Source organism: Aotus nancymaae, unplaced genomic scaffold, assembly GCF_030222135.1.
Source record: "Aotus nancymaae isolate 86718 unplaced genomic scaffold, 86718_ANA_hifiasm-v0.15.2.pri h1tg000059l, whole genome shotgun sequence".
NCBI classification, from domain to species: domain Eukaryota; kingdom Metazoa; phylum Chordata; class Mammalia; order Primates; family Aotidae; genus Aotus; species Aotus nancymaae.
Window position 1 is genome coordinate 51,029,535 of NW_026988473.1, and position 12,827 is coordinate 51,042,361.

The 12,827-nt window shown below is 43.8% G+C and overlaps 1 protein-coding gene across 5 annotated transcripts in view; it reads left to right on the forward strand.

The window, feature by feature from the left end:
- Positions 1-12,827, forward strand: part of DENND2B (DENN domain containing 2B) — a 205,787-nt gene that overhangs the window by 27,007 nt on the left and 165,953 nt on the right. The window contains exon 1 of one of the 5 annotated variants that reach the window (XM_064365205.1): positions 1,196-1,214. The exons of 3 other annotated variants lie outside the window; for them this stretch is intronic. The gene's annotated coding sequence lies outside the window, so the exon portion shown is untranslated. Of the gene's footprint in view, positions 1-1,195; positions 1,215-1,461; positions 1,597-12,827 lie in introns of those variants that run through there. One more of the 5 variants, XM_012456709.3, reaches the window with a different exon arrangement.

A 12,827-nucleotide genomic window follows, 5' to 3' on the forward strand; every position in this document is an offset into this window, starting at 1 on the left:
TTGGCCTTGCAAAGTGCTGGGAGTACAGGTGTGAGCCACGGCACCCAACCAGGATTTTTTTTTTGAGATGGAGCCAAGCTCTGCCACCCAGGCAGGGCTGCAGTGGTGCGATCTTGGCTCACTGCAACCTCCGCCTCCTGGGTTCAAGCGATTCTCCTGGCTCAGCCTCCTGAGTACCTGGGATTACAGGCGCGTGCCACCACACCCGGCTAATTTTGAAATTTTTAGTAGAGACGGGGTTTCACAATGTTGGTCAGGCTGGTCTTGAACTCCTGACCTAGTGATCTGCACACCTCGGCCCACCAAAGTGCTGGGATTACAGGCGTGAGCCACCGCACCCGGCCTCAGGATGTATCTTAAACTCATTATTTTTGATGCTTGCCTTGCAGCTGAGTAAATACCTCTTTAGGATATGTGACAATTGAATTGGCTTCGACTTTGAAATATGTCCTGGACTTAGAGCCTGCTTTTGTTCATACACACTGGTTCCTTCGAAATGTAAATTTGTAAAGTCAATGTAAAACTGAAACTTCAAAAGTCAATTTTCATTGCTGCTCAGTTTTGCATTTCGATATCAAATTTTATTTACAGTGATTTACGTGAGTAAACAATGGATTACACGGCTTAAACATCTAAGTATGTATGGGTTTGGATTTTAAGTAATTTACATTATTCTTTTCCAAGTTGATTGTTGTACTGGGCTAATTATTTCCTTCAGAATTCCACTAATAAATCACAGATTCTCAATGCTGGTATTCCATTGCTTTATTATTCAATGGCACCCTTTTCTAGTTTTGGTTTTGCAAACCAGGGGAGTATTTAAAGTAAATTTTCAGAATCCCTTTTGGAGCTTTTGGTTCAGACTAGGCTCCTTGGAACCCTAGGGCTTTGGGAGTTCTGCTACTGCTGCAGTACCAAAAGTAGCTTCTTTCTATTTCGTTTGGGTTTTGTAGGGCTCCCCCGAGGCAGAGAACTGGGAGAAGGGAAAGAGCTCATCGGTTTGTTTGAAGGCCAGCGGGCTGTGCAGGCAGCTTTTCCCAGACTTTCCCAGCTCCGGCTTTTCACGCATACCAGAAGAGCCGCTTTTTTCCTCCAGTGATTGAAACCATCTGGACTGCAGGGGGGTCACGTGTGTATGAGAAAATGACATAAAGTTTCAGATCCTGTTGTGCTTTGCTCCAGACCCAGACAACTCTTGGTCGGATGGTGCGGAGGTGAGGGCCGTCCAGTTTGGGGGCCAACTTCTCTTCCCGGCTGCTCCCGGCCCCCGCCTTCCTCACCCCTGTCCCCCACCCTCCCTCGCACACTCTCGGCGCAGCTTCCTCGCTCCCTCCGGCGCCTCCGAGCGCTCCCCTCCACCGGGCTCCAGCAGCCCACCCTCTCGGTCTTGGGTGGAGGCGCACATCCTCCACGCCCCCTCCACTCAAATCTGCGCTCCCTCCCCTCTCTCTCTCCCTGCAGTCCGGCCGCAGCCCGGGGCGCGGATGCCTGCCTGCTGCCCGCCCTCTCTGCAGGAGCGGCTCCTCCTCCGGGCCGCGCGGCTCCCGGCGAGACCCAGTCAAGGCGGCGCGCCCGGCCCGGCTGGGGAGCGCAGAGGTAAGCGCCTACGGGCCGGGTGGCCCCGGTTCCCGCGTGCCGCGCCGGGTCCCGCCCCTGCCCTCCCAGCCCTTTTCCCGCTACTCCCGACTCCCGGCCCCGGCGACGGTGTCCAGCTCCGTGAGTACGCGCGTGGGGGTCGCCGCAGGCGCGGAGGAGCGGGGCCGGTGGGAACCGCCCTCTCGGGCGGTCAGTAGCGACCGGTTCTGCTTTCCGGCCCGGCGGGGGCCGCGCAGTTGGGGGTGGGGAACCTCGGCGAGGGTCGGGCGGTGAATAGCTGCCTGTTGCAGAGCAGAGACCCGACCTCGGGACGCCCTGGGAGCGGGCTCAGCGCCCCGCTTGCCCCTCGGCGGCGGCATTCGAGCTCCTATCTGGAGCTGTTGCAGCTTGTATGCAGGCTCCTTGAAGAACGCGCGCACACGCATATACACAGCACACACACGTATATACACACAGCACACATATGCACACGCACAACACACAGACACACACACGGAACTCAAACAAAGGAAAATTAACTTTGCACGCTCTTACTGCAACAAGTTAAACTGTTTATTTGTGGACCGTTCATTTTTTTGCCCTTGTTCAGACGCTCGCTAAGTATTCAAGGGTCCACACTCTAGTCAACGTTTATGGCACCTTATCCAAGAATTTGGCAACTGAGTAGATTTCAAGAGACAGTGTTTCCATGTGTTTCTGAAGAGGGCTTATTGCATTTTCCTGGGATCTTTATATGAAGGTAGTTGGTGATTACCTGAATATTAATAAAACAACTTCACTAAGTGAGAAAATTTGCCTTAGTACTGCCTTAGTCCAGCTCTTGCTTTTTTTCCCCAACCAGGTGTTTCTGCTTTTTGGATAGCAGGGTCTTGGGAATGGCGAAGAGGTCATTATCCCATCTGCAAGACTGTTCAGCAACCTCTTAGCTGCACACACTTTAACTGGCCGTTTTAGGATGGGGCCACAGGGTTAAAACCCAAAGGGCTACATTATTTGTTTTAATATTTTTCAGAAGGTGAATCCCTTAATTGATTTTTTTTGGCAGAATTAGGGGTTCCTAAAGGATCAGACGTAGTGTAGGTTCCAGAAAGCTAATCCAAGATAGAGACTGAATTAACAGCCTGTCTCCCTTGCTGAATTAAGGACAGCACAAGGCCAGAATTCAAGAAGAGCCTGTTGAATGCATGAAGTGAAGCCTTCTTAAATTCTGCTGGTCTGGCAGAGAGTTCCCAGGTGACTAACGTAGATTTAACCCTCCTTTTTATTTATCTGGCAAATCTTTTTTATTTAAAAATTTCTTTTTCTTTTCTTTCTTTTTCATTTATTTATTTGAGAGGGAGTCTCTCTCTGTCCCCCAGGCTGGAGTGAAATGGTGCAATCTTGGATAACTGCATCCCCCACCTCCCAGGTTCAAGTGATTCTCCTGCCTCAGCCTCCCAAGTAGCTGGGATTATAGGTGCTCGCCACCACATCCAGCTAATTTTTGTATTTTTGGTAGAGATAGGGTTTCCCCGTGTTGGCCAGGCTGGACTCAAACTCCTGACTTCAGGTGATCCACCCACCTCAACCTCCCAAAGTGCTGGAATTACAGGTGTGAGCTACTGGGCCCAGCCTATCTGGCAAATAATACCTTTGGAAAAACTCCCCAAGATATAGGGGAAGAAAAATTGTTCAAGCGTATGTATGGGAAGTGTTACTCTCCCCTATTTGGGCTAGAAGGGCACCCATTTTTGGTAGACAACTCCAAGGCAACTCTTATCTTCAGAGTATTTTTTACTGAACGCTTAGATTGGATTGGCTTAGTAATTCGGAAAACCCTTGCTCTTGAGTTTGTGGACTCCTTGGGGAAAGAGGAGTGACACATGAGTGAAGGATGATTTCAGATCAGTTGGCTTAGAACAGGAGTGTCCAATCTTTTGGCTTCCTCAGGTCACTCTGGAAGAACAAGAATTGTCTTGGGCCGCATGTAAAATACATTAATGCTAAGGATATCCGATGAGCTTAAAAAAATGAAATCACAAACAATTCTCGTAATATTTTTTAAAAAGTTTACAAATTTGTGTTGGGCCACACTCAAAGCCATCCTGGGCAGCCCAGCCGCAGGTTGGACAAACTTGGCTTAGAATCTAAGAATTATAAAGCTCTAGGAGAAAATGATTCTGAGGCAGGGAGGTTTCGTAGAAGAGAGGAGGGCCTTGAAGCAAAGTGTGCTTCTGAAACTGGTGGAGAGTTACTGGGGAAAGCTTTCAAGAGAATGGAGAGCAGACCATTTGGACTGCTGGACCTAGAGAGAAAAGTAATAGTCGGCGTCTGCTCTTTGCCAACTGCCAGCTCTCTCTTTCATCCATCAGTGTGGTGACATAGGTATGGTTGCTCTTGTTTTAAAGATGAGAGAATTCTTGTTTTAAAAAGTGAAGATAAAAAAGATACCTAACCTTCTCAGGATGACACAGTGGTAAAGTGGCAGAGCTGGAATTCCAATGCCTGGCTCTCAGACTAATGTGGGTGCTTTCACAGCTGCCTTCTCCAAAGAGCAGTGGGAGGTCCAGTGGAAGCCGGACTGTGGTCAACTTGAATTCTGGCTCAAGGGTTGGAACTTGATCCTATAGACACTGTCTAGATTTTAAAGATTTTCGAGAAAAGGAGCTGTGGGTAAAGCAGTTATTTTAGAAGATTAAGGTGACATCTATGTACAGTAATGTGACATGCTCCTCACAAGTTGTGTGCAAGTCATCATTCCCAGTTAGGAGGTTACAAAAGTGAATGTAGCCAAGATATCTGGGTGTTTCAATTCCTGTCTCACTTACCGTACCCTGCAGTGAGTAGCGTGGTTCACTGGGTAAAGAGCTAGTTGTAGTGACCACGGGGCTGCTCTGAATCAGAAAGGGCACACACTGAAATGGAATGTGTATGTGGATCAGCGCCACTGCTGCTTTGCCTTTATGTTCCCCCATGTTTCTCAATGCTTTGTTTTTTTTCTTTCACAGCTTCCCTGAGAAGTAGATCAATGTTCTAATTTGTTTAAACGCTTTTCCTCGCCCTAAACATCTTACATTAGTTGATGTGCCTTTTCCCCTCATATTCTCTTATTTCTTAAAAATGCTGAATTTTGGCCATGTATTGTGGCTCACACCTGTAATCCCAGCATTTTGGGAGGCAGAGGCGGGTAGATTGCTTGGGCTCAGGAGTTCAAGACCAGCCCGGGCAACATGGTAAAACCCCGTCTCTAGAAAAAATACAAAAATTCATCATACGTGGTGGTGTGTGCCTGTGGTCCTAACTATTCAGGAGGCTAAGGTGGGAGGATCAATCATTTGAGCCCAGGAGGTTGAGGCTGCAGTGAACCGTGATCACACCACTGCACTGCAGCCTGGGTGACAGAGTGAGACCCTGTCTCAAAAAAAAAAAAAAAAGCTGAATTTTAAAACTTGGTACTAGTAAAGTAAAAGTGAATTTAGATTACCTTTCTTAATTATGAGACAGATTAACAGAAAATGTACATTTATTTCACTTTTTGTTTTGGAGGAAAAACAGGAGGCCTTTGTAGAGTTCCTGTGTGGGGATTTAGAAGGGATAAGAAAGCCAGGATTTAGAGATGTCAGAGGCCTTCCTATCCCTCCACATTTCTTACCAGTTAATTGTATTGTTCATGTATACAGCTTAGGGAGCTCACAAGGACATCGAACAGTCACATTTATAGCCAGGCCCTTTGATTCTCAGCAGATAATGGGCTCAGGAAGGGTAGCAGTGGGTGGAGACATTTTACTAGAATTAGTCTGCCACTTTGAATACAATCTGGATTTCTTGCTATTCCTTGTGCAACTTGTACGCCTTTTCCTCTGAACTTATTAGTGCTCTGGAGACTTGGTTGTTTGGCCAGGGAATATCCCGTGGCAGGAGGGCTTACTAAGGAGGGGCAGCTGACAGGCAGAAAAATGAAGTTTGTCGACTAAATAAGTTTTCTTTTAATTAATATTAGAGTCACCCATGGTTTTTGTCAAATAAAAAATGTGAAACCAAAATATGATTTCAGTTCTCCACACCCATTTTTACCTTTAAGACCCTCTCACACGTTGGAAAGCTTGCCCTACCGAATGGGTCTTTGATAGGTGAAATTATCACCAGCACCTCTAAATGGGTCAGGATATGACTCAGCTTGGGTTTTGACCTCTGAGGAATGTGACCCCTCTTAGTGTAGGGGATTTGGAGTAGAAAAACCTGGGTTAAATAAACCATTTATTCCGAAGTTCCTGGAATTTGATGTTTGAAGGATCTTTGAGCTCAGTTTTTGTAGTTCTAGACCAGGGTAATCCCTTAGGGCCAGACAGAGGAGATCACACCCTGGTTAGTACCTTGGTTCCTTCTCCTAGTTTGTATTTTGTATCACCTGAAAGTCATTTTATTTTCTCTGCAGCCTCTGGTTATAGGTTACATGGTCATTCCTCCGGAGAATGGCAAAGCTCATTGTTAGTTGGGGATCGTTTGGTATGTGTTCCTGGGAGAATGCTCTTGAGCCTAGTTTTGAGAGTTGGGACCTCAAAAAGAGACTCTGGGAATGCTCTTGTTTAAATGTCAGAAATATTTGGTTGCATTTTTGATGCATTGCTTGCACAGTTAATGTTTTTATATATGTATTTGGCATTTTAATAATTTAAGAAAAAGGTGATTTAGGTTATCTAAGATAGCTAAAAGCTTAGAAAAACAGGTATGTGATATCCTCTTTAAAAATACTCTAAATTATTTTTTATTGGGAATGACATTTGGACAATTCCTGTGAACTGGAATATCCCTTTCATACTCAGATATAATCTCCTAGTATGGTAGAACCTCCAAATATCCTTAAATCTTTCTGAAGAGATTTAATGTCTCTCGAAGAGCTTTCACAGTTTCCCTGGGAAACACTTTCTGAGGAAGGTTTCCAGGTTGATGATCACAGGTTATCTCCTTGTAGTTAGCCTAAGTTTTCTTTTAATGTCTCTTACTTTTACTGTTTTCCTATCCCTCTTCAATGCACAGATGTTCACAGAGTGAACAAATTGTCTTTCCTGGACTCCATCGGCAGCTACCAAATGTACAGACTGTCCCATCTGTACTCATCCTTCCCTTCCCTTCCTCTGGCTAAGCAGGCTGAGCTTTTACTCTTTTTGTTTACCAGTCTCTCTTTTTAGACCTATGATTATACTTCTTGCTTTGTGTTTTGTTTTATGCAGGAAGTTCATATCAGATATGTTGGCCATTAGAGCTTTCAAATTGGAAGGAGCCTTTTGGAGTAAAACATAAATGTATTTTTCTATTAGCATAAGCAATTGTGGAATATATGTAAGCTCTGGAGATTATCTTTTAAAAAAGTTATCATCAAAAGAATTTTGCTCAAGTCCTTTAATGGCTTAAGAAGAATTCAGCCTTTGCAAGACTGCACTAAAAGTAACAGATTAGCCCAATTAAGGCCTTTCTGGAAGTGTGGGAATCATTTGTTTAAACTGGAATATAGGATCTCCACACAAATATGATACAAATAATCTTGCAAAAGTAATTGCGGTTTAAAAAAAAAAAGAAATATCTGCTTAACCCTTTGTTAGTAGCGTAAGAAATAAGCCCTTTTTTTATGGGCCTATTAATGATAAAAGGTCATAGTGATTAGAATATGCTGGGAATTTGTCCCTGTTTGTTAATGTTTTGGAAACTCCTTTGAGTAGGCAAAGGTCACTTTGGGTGGCTTTTTGTCTTTCTTTGATGTGAAGTTGGGATCTTGGATGTCAGTTTAGCTAAGAAGTTTGAACCTAGATATTTGTGAATTTTTTCCCTCTTCCTCCATTCTTCATTTTGGAGGCGACTAACTAGAGTGGGGTAGAGAGTGCCTTTAATCAGAGTGTCCTGAGACTGTCAGACACTGGTGTCTGGGAAGTGCTCTGTATCACTGTCATTTATACACTTTGCCTTCCTTGTGTCCAACAGTTTTTGAATATCTTCTGTGGAAAAAGCATTGGGGTGCTTTCACGCATCTGTTTGAATATGCTCAGTGAATATGCTTAATGTTAGGTGTTTGATGAATCAATGAATGGATGAAGTTAAGAAATTAGAGGCCGGGCCCTGTGGCTCACGCCTATAATCCCAGCACTTCGGGAGACCAAAGTGGGAAGATTGCTTGAGGCAAGGAGTTTGAGACCTGCCTGGGCAACATAGTGAGACTCTGTCTCTATGAAAAAATACAAAAATTAGCTGAGTGTGGTGGTGTGTATCAATGGTCCCAGCTAAATAGGGGGCTGAGATAAGAGAATTGCTTGAGCCTGGGAGGTCAAGGCTGCAGGGAGCTGAGACTGTGTCACTGCACTCCACCTGGGTGACAGAGCGAGACCCTGTCTGAAAACAGTAACAAAAGAAATTCCATGGGAAATTAATTTTGGATATGAATGTTGGGTACCTCCTGATCCAAATATTGCTGTTGGGAAGCGACTGTTTTTACATCACTCTGGTCTCTGCTCTGGGTGCTGAGATGACCTCTGATAAGGCTCAACATGTGGGGATATATTTTCTAGTGAGTAAACAGGGCCTAGTCAGTTATTTTTTCTATTAGTCATGTTGGATTACATTTACTGTTGCTGGGAACTCCAGTTAGCATAATATCCCCTTGAATTAGGAGGTGCCATTCAATAGCTATCTTTCTCCAGGACTGCCTGGAGAAGCTTTTCTTGAAAGTCTGGTCTTGCCTCTTGAGCCAGGGATGGGTAGATTCTAAGTACTTAGACCCAAAAGGCTTCTTCCACTGGGACCAAGTCCCAGGGAAATGGAAGTTCTCTTGAAAATTGTGTAATTGTATGGGAGGGGAATCAGAGCTTTGTACTCTTCAGTAGTCGCCAGAATCTGTACCCAGAGACCTAGAGATAGTTGGTTGTAAGTATTTGGGTTTATTTCTGGGTTGTCTGTTCTATTTCACTGGTCTGTATATCTACATTTGTATCAGTACCATTGCTGTTTTGTTACTATAGCCTTGCAGTATAATTTGAAGTCAGGTAACATGATGCCTCCAGATTTATTCTTTTTGCTTAGGATTGCTTTGCCTATTTGGGCTCCTTTTTGGTTCCGTATGAATTTTAGGATTGCTTTTTCTAATATTTTGAAAAATGATGTTGGTATTTGGATAGGAATTGCATTGAATCTGTAGATTGCTTTGAGTAGTATAGTCATTTTCATGATGTTGATTCTTTGGTTCCATGAGCGTTGGGTGTATTTCCATTTGTTTGTGTCATCTGTGGTTTCTTTCAGCAGCATTTTGTAGTTCTCCTTGTAGTGCTCTTTTACCTTCTGAGTTAAGTATATTCCTAGGTATTTTATTTGTTTTTGAAGGTATTAAAAAGGATTGAGTTCTTGATTTGATTCTCAGCTTGGTGGTTGTTGGTATATACCAGTGCTACTGATTTGTGTATGTTGATTTTGTAACCTGAGACTTTACTGAATTCATTTATCAAATCTAGGAGTCTTTTGGAAGATCTAAGCGTCTTTTGGGGTTTTCTAAGTATACAATCATATCATCAGCAAACAGAGATAGTTTGACTTCCTGTTTTCCAATTTGGATGCCCTTTATTTCTTTCTCTTGCTTGATCTGGCTAGGACTTCCTAAGGTCATTTTATAAATATTCATAGTAACTAGTTGAAGGCACTGAGTGAGACTCCTGTACCTTGGCAGGAAGAACCCTGCTTGATGATTTTCTAGGTGTTTATTTGGGTTATGCCCATTTTCTTTCCCTCTTTTCTTACTAAGTTTTGATGCTCCTGTTTTTCTGGGAATATTCTGGCTTCATTGTTTAGGCTCTTTTAAGGGCCATGGGAATTCTGGGGACAGGAGGCAAGTTTGAAATATTGCTAGATATAGAAGGTTTTCATAGCTTAAGAAATCTCCAGGAAAGAAGAGATAGAAAACTTTGTTACAAAGCATGTGGACAGGAAGTCAGACGAGAAAATGGAATGGCAGATGGTATAATTTCTTTGGTCAGCCTGTGTCTGTCTCTGCCAAGATGGGACTGGTGGGATAGTGGGGGTAGTGGGCTGGTGCTGAGGATATAATTTATAATTCACATAATTCCTTGAAGAGAAGATTATTTTTTTAAAAGAAAGTATAGTGCCTCACATTGATTACTTTGAAATACACATGATATAATCCATGAATGAGTATTTGCAAAACACCTTAGTGTTTATCTAACTCTATGCCAAGCCTGGTAGTAGATATACAAGACACCTGAGGAAAAAAATAACCTGAACTTAGACCATATAATTGTTACCTAAAGAACTATATAAAGCATTACATCATCAAGCTCTAAATTGTGAGTTATTAATACATACAGGGGGTTTGGTGCCCCAGACATGCAGGCTTATAATCTGGGGCCAAATGGAGGCCTTTGGAGCTTTTAGATTGCTCCAGGGCTCAGTCTTCAGCCTGCTTCTTGTCCGTCTTCACTTTTCTTAGGTGATCCCCTAGCTTTAAAGTACTAGCATTAATGAAATGTTTACTGTCTGCCAGAGGCTGTTCTAAGGGTTTTATGTGCACGAATCTAACCTTCCAGACAACCTTATAATGTAGGTACTTTTATTATCTTCACTTAAAGGTGTAGAAACTGAGGCGAGTGATGGACTTTCTTGAGCTCATACAGTTTATAAGCTGGAGAGCTAGGAAGTGACCTAGGCTGGGGGACCAGCCAAGCTCTCGATGGGTTCAGTACAGACATCCCCAGCTGGTCCTGGCTCCTCTGCTCCTGTCCTGACAGTCTCTTCTCCACATAAGCAATGAGAATGTGTATATTTTTAACCCTCGTATGGAATCCTATCATAGTTAGAGGTAGAATGCACATTTACTACCAAGTCCTTGTGTGGTCTAAGCCCCAGCTCTCCCATCTGCTCCTGCCTTCCTCCCATCTCTTCTGTTTCAGGGCCTTTGCCTGCTCCTGGGATGCTCTTCTCCTTGAATATTGCTGGTTAGTCACCGAGTTCATTTGAGTGTGGGCTCTAGTGTGTCATCTCAGGGAGGCCTTCTCTGCCCATCCTATGTAAAGCTGCTCCGAGTCACTCTTTAATCCCCTCCTTTGTTTTTCTTCCTAAAATTACATTACATATTTCTGTGTTTTTCCTGTCTGCTTTCCCAAATAAATAAATTCCATGAAGTTAGGGACTTGATCCATTTGTTTACTGGTACCTTCACTGTTTAGAATAGGACATGGAAGGTTTTCTTTAACTATTTGTTAAATAAACGAATAAATGGCATCTGTTGCATTCATTTCCTGTCCATGACTTCACATGACTTCACTTGGGTAAAAACAGTGGGGGGGAAAGGGATGTACAGGTGATAGCTATAGGCTGGGTCCTAACTGGCTTTATGTTTATTACCAAGGCTTTGCCATCATAATGTGGCCAAGAAAATGCTCAGGAATCTTGGTTGAATGAATGCACTGTGTAATTTGTTCTGGATTCCACACAGAGGGAGTGAATAGTGTGGGCCGACGTGCTCAGAGAAACTTCTTGAATGACTTGCAGACTCTGAAGGAGAGATTGGATTTGGTCGAGCATATGGGAATCAAAGAATAATTTATTTTTGAAGGTGGAAGTACTCTTAGGATGAACTAGTCCACCCTTTCTGCTTATAGACAGGAAACTGAGCCCAGAGAAGTGTAGAACTTGTCCAAAGGCACACAACTAGTTGATGTCAGAGCCACGCCTGGCATCCAGGTGTTTTGACTCCTAGTTTAATTCCCTTTCTTCCACATAGTGCTGCCTTCAGAATCCAGGAGGACTCTTTGAGGGTTTGGGAGTAACTAGGGGCAGCATGAGCAAAGGCCCAGAGGCAGAAAAGATGTTGGCTTGTGTGGGCGGAAATAGATGGTCCTGTCAGAATCCGCAGGTCTATAAAGGAGCCCATGGGAGACAGAGCAGGCTGTGTAAAGTGAATCAGACCCTGTGGGATCTTGACTGTCATCTTGAATTTGAAACGAGAGGGAGGCATGTGAAAATGCTTTGACTGTTGTTCTGTCTTTTCACAGATATGGTGACATAATGGATAGTATAGAAAATGGATTGGAATTGAGGAGGAAACTAAAGGCTAAGAGGAGTTAGGAGGCCCTTGCAGCAATGCAGGTATTATTGCTAAGGGACAAGGATCATTTCAGTGATTTCTGTTTCTGTTTTTAGAGCTTTGTGGTGGTTTTTGGAGAAGATGACATGTAATTCTCAGGTAAAATGTGTATACTCAGCTTTCTAATAGAGTTTGGGGATAAGAAGGAGACCTGGTATTTTGCCTGAATTCTCTATGTGGCTATAAATGACATTTTAGTATCCAAGTGATAATTTTAAGAAATTAGGACAGGAGAGATAGAAGGTAACACTATACTGGTGTGAAAATAGCAATGGGGCTGAGTGCAATGCTCATATCTGTAATCCCAGTGCTTTAGCAGACTGAGGTGGGAGAATTGCTTGAGCTCAGGAGTTCTAGATCAGCCTGGGTGACATGGTAAGACCCAGTCTCTACAAAAAGTGAAAAATTAGCTGGGCATGGTAGCACACATCTGTAGTCCTAGCTACTCGGGAGGCTGAGATGGGAGGATCGCTTGAGCCCAGGAGTTTGAGGCTGCAGTGAGCCATTATTGCACCACTGCACTCTAGCCTGGGTGACAGTTGAGACTTATCTGAAGAAAGGGAAAAAAAAAGAGAGAAATTAGTGATAGGGTGAGGGAGGACTGAAGGAACAGATGGAAAATGAATGGGAGCAGCTCCCCAGAGAGGGCCTGGGCCTGCCTCTCTGTCAGGGGAGCTGCCCAGTATAGTGGTTGGGTAGTCAGGCATCCAGGGACCCCAGCCAACCTTGCACATTTTGTGTTAGGACACAGGTGACCAGTGGAAGTAAAACCTATCTCCTGGGCCCACAAATGCTTTGGACAGATAAGCTGTGCTCAAGCCTAGGCCCATTCATGTAGTCCACATACGAGCTGGTGAGAATAGATTGATATAGCCTGTCCCAGGCCATTGAATTGGCACAGAGTATGATACTTTAGAAGTTTTTCCATACCCAGAAATCTTCTTTCCATCTCTAACAAAAAACTTTGAAAGTCAGCATAAAAGTGAGAACATAGACTTAAATAATATCGTCTACTGGATCTGAAAGTTTTGGTTGCAAGAAAAAGTTCAACGGATATTGATTGAGGAGTACCTCCTAAACACCAGATACTGTGCTAGGTACTGGAGTGTCAGTC